This window comes from Neovison vison, chromosome 1 (genome assembly GCF_020171115.1).
Source record: "Neovison vison isolate M4711 chromosome 1, ASM_NN_V1, whole genome shotgun sequence".
In the NCBI taxonomy this organism is placed as follows: Eukaryota; Metazoa; Chordata; class Mammalia; order Carnivora; family Mustelidae; genus Neogale; species Neogale vison.
In genome coordinates, this window is record NC_058091.1 from 90,370,024 (window position 1) to 90,373,894 (window position 3,871).

Below are 3,871 nucleotides of genomic sequence, written 5' to 3' on the forward strand. Positions count from 1 at the left end.
ACACCCCACTCTGTCCCGGGACAGTGCTCACTCCACCCCACCCCAGCCTACATTCCCTTTTCTTTCCTCACTGGCAGAGGGGTTCTCGGAGTCAGGACAAGGCCTTGGAGGCTGGAACAGCACGTGGGGCCGGAGGGGTGGAAATCTGGTTGGAAGACTGCGGAGTGGCAATGGGGTGAACCCCTTGAATACCCTACCCATCTTCCCATCTCCAGTCTTGACCTCCTCCTCCTCCCAGCCTGGCAATGAAACTGAGAGGGAGACCCCAGCTGCCTGCAGGGTTCCAGGAGGCCCAGGCAGGCCAGCAGCCACCCTGTCAGGTACAGACTTGGAATCTGAGATTCCTAGCTTCTCAGAGACACAGAGGAAGGGTCTTGGCACGATCCAGCCCAAACTTCCTCATTGAACAAGCTGGGAAACAGAGGTCCATAGAGGTTCTGGGAACACATCCCAGAGAAGCCTCAGAAGAGAGGGTCCTGGGACTGGGTTCTGGAAAGCAATTTGTTGGTATGATGTGGGGAAAATGTCAGGGTTAGGGTGATTAAGATGGGAGAGGAGAAAGATATTTGATGGGGAGAGGGGCTGGGGGTGTCTGCCCAGAGTATCGGGCCTGCAGGAAAAGAAAACAAAGCATTCAGGATCTTGGAAGACAAGACCTCAGGTAACCCCAAGGCTCAGCAGTCAGCTCCCTAGGAATGTCGGCTGCTTAACTGCACCTTTGACTCGGCGCCTTTGTTCCTCAGCCCAGAGTGACCTTGTGTAGGCCATCCCCGCTCTGGGCCTCAGTGTCCCCTTCTGTAAAAGGAGACTGCTACTCAGCCTTCTTAAAGGACCCCCCCCCCATTTCCATGTTTTACATGATATCTTTGAGTGGCTTTTCTCCATCTAGCACTTCTCACTCTCCCTGTGAGTCAGTTTCTGCATCTGTGAAATGGGGATGAAAAATAATACTCACCTCCCACGCTTGTTGTGAGGATTATATGGGTTATTACATATAAAGCATCTAGTGCCTAGTACACAAAAAACTCTTACTAAATGTTTTTTATCATTGGGACTCCTGGGTGGCTCAGTCAGTTAAACATCTGCCTTCGGCTCAGGTCATGATGCCAGGGTCCTGGGATCCAGTCCCGAATCAGACTCCTTGCTCAGTGGGGAGTCTGCTTCTCCCTCTGCCTACCTCTCCCTCTCTCTCTGACAAATAAAAATAAAAATCTTTTAAAAAATTACATAAATGTTTCTTATCATTATTATTATTAATAATTAGGAGAGCAATTGTCCTTGGCCCATAGTGCATTTCTTTTTTAATGAAGACCTGGGGAGAGGGCCTCCATGGGGCATTTTAAAGGCAACCTGGCTCCAGGGAGGCATGTGTCCTAATCCAGGTGCCACCCATGTCCACGCTAGAGAGCCCACAGGTCAGTGAGAGCCAAGAGTGGAAGCCCATGGAACCTCATGTCAGGTGACGCAGGGTCTCTGGGTCTTGGGCCCCAGAGAGAGAGTCAGCACCCTCCTCCCCCAGCCCCAGCCCCACCCCCACCCCGGCTGGAGACACCCAGCTATGAGGCCGACTGGAGATAGGGGAACACCGAGAGGCATCCCATGGAGGGCTTTCAAGAGTCTGCCCTGCTCAGGGTCAATATTTGTTCAGCTCTTGGGCTGGCGAGCTCCATCATTGCCTCTGGTCTCACATTCCAACCATCGCACCCCTATCTGAGGAACGCGCTCCCATTGACTTGGGGGACCACGCCCGACATCGGCAGTAGTCTGCCCTGGTCTGTCGCCGCTACCACCCCCATTCCCAGGCAGGTGCGTGGAGGATGCAAGCCAGGTGCTGGCGCTGGGCCATGCGCTGTCTGCTTCCACATCATAAAGTTCTGGCTTCCTTGCCAATTGCATCAGGGAGGGAGAGGGACAGGACCTTGCCTGCTTGCTGCTGAGATTCCTACTTAAATTAGATCATTACTTTGACAGACATTAACTAAGCACTTACTGCGTTCCTGAGAAGATATCCCCTTCCACCCTCAAAAGAAGAAAAGACTTCTTGTAGGCTCTTGAGAAGCTTGTAATCAAACAGATTCTTCTCGACCATCATTAATGTTTAGGACCTCATTTCAAGGAAAAATATTCTCATGGGACCCCAGTATTAACTCAAATCAAGTTTGCTTAGATATATGCAGACATACAACTAGATATAAAATGCCTTTCACTTTCAGCTTTTGCACAATTCAAAAGGAAAATCAATTTGCTGTTTAAGTACAAAAAAACAGTACAAGCAATTGATTTCAAAGGGAGGACACATACACTTCAGTGCTGAAACCAAATCATCACTTGCAGTGTGAACAAACTAGGGACCTCCAAAATACAGGTTTTTGTTCCTTTGAAGGGGGACCTGAGAGTGGCTGGCGACTACTGGACCCAATAACTCATTTACATATTAAGCACCGCCTCTTCTCTTTCCTCATTGGCCAAGGACAATTGGTATTAATGAGGTCAGGGGAGGAGCAAGGAGGCTAGCTTGTAAGTGCAAAGGCCCTGAGGGATAAGAAGCAGGTCTGAGAACAGGATTATTCTTACATTCTTTGTTTTTTTCTTTTTTGTTTTTTTTTTCCACATCAGATGGGTAATGTGCCGAGGTCATAACAAGGTTTAAGGGAGGCACATGTCACACAGGAGCATGAACACCCAATCATCATGCTTATGAACTACAAAAGGATCTATTCTTATATTCTTATTCCAAGGTGGAGAGGTGGGTAGGGCAATTTCTTTCCAAGTCCTTTTCAAGTCCCTTCCAAGTCCCTTGAATTTTTGCCTTGCCTCTGTGAGGGAAAGCATGAATTTTAAAATTTCTATTCTTATTTTGTCCCCTTTCTCCAAAAAAGGTAGCATACTTTACACATGGTTCTGTATCTTACTTCTTCAGTTTACTCCATCTCAGAGGGCTCTTGATAGTGGTATGTAAAGAATGCCTTGAGCTTTTTTTTTTTTTAACAGCTGCATAATATTCCATTGTATGGCTGATCTGTCATTTATTCAACCAGTCCTTTGTTGAGTTAGGTCATTTCCTTCTTTAGTTTTTACAAACAATGCTGCAGTGAATAATCTCGTACATGCGTCATTTCGCACGTACAAGTTATATCTGTAGCATCAATTCTCAGACCTGGAATTGTTGGTCAATGGTTATATGCGTTTGTAATCTTGATACATATTGCTTAATTGTTCTCTGCAGAGGTTGTAACAATTGAACTCCCACCAGCAATGGATGAGTGTGATTATTTCCCTACAGCCTGGCCAACAAAGTGTGCTACCGGAAAAAAAAAAAATTATTTTTGCCAATCTGATAGGTAAAAAATTGTATCTTACTATAGTTCTAACTTGGACATGCTTTTATTCACAAGATGCACGCCTGGGAGGTGAAGGATGCGGTGTTCTGTTAGGGAGTGAAGGATTTCCCAGAGCCAAGCTGTCAAGGCAGGGTTCAAGGACCTGACCCTATTTGCTTTAATCTGTGGACACCTGGCCCAGGGAGAGACTCTAACTGCAGCAGGACCCACCCAAGTCATCTCTGGATCTGAAGGCACCTGGAAAAGCCACACGAGCTTATCTTTGCCTATGGATGGGTTGGGTGGGGCCTTGGGTGTATCAGCTTAGAGCCTTCTCCCAGATCAGGGCCAGGTTGCTGGGACCTCATATCAGTGAGGAAGTTGCCCTGAGGTTTAACCTCTTCCACCAGGGGTTCCTGGTTGGCTCAGTGGTTTAAGCCTTTGCCTTCGGTTCAGATCATGATCCCAGGGTCCTGGGATCGAGTCCTGCATCGGGCTCTCTGCTCAGCGGAGAACCTGCTTCCTCCTCTCTTTCTCTCTCTGCCTGCTTG

At 47.8% G+C, this 3,871-nt stretch overlaps 1 non-coding gene across 1 annotated transcript; it reads right to left on the reverse strand.

Moving 5' to 3' along the window:
* Window positions 1-2,610: 2,610 nt before the first annotated feature.
* Window positions 2,611-2,714, reverse strand: LOC122898324. The gene has a single exon (XR_006382991.1). It is a non-coding gene; the product is annotated as a small nucleolar RNA U13 (small nucleolar RNA).
* Window positions 2,715-3,871: the final 1,157 nt, after the last annotated feature.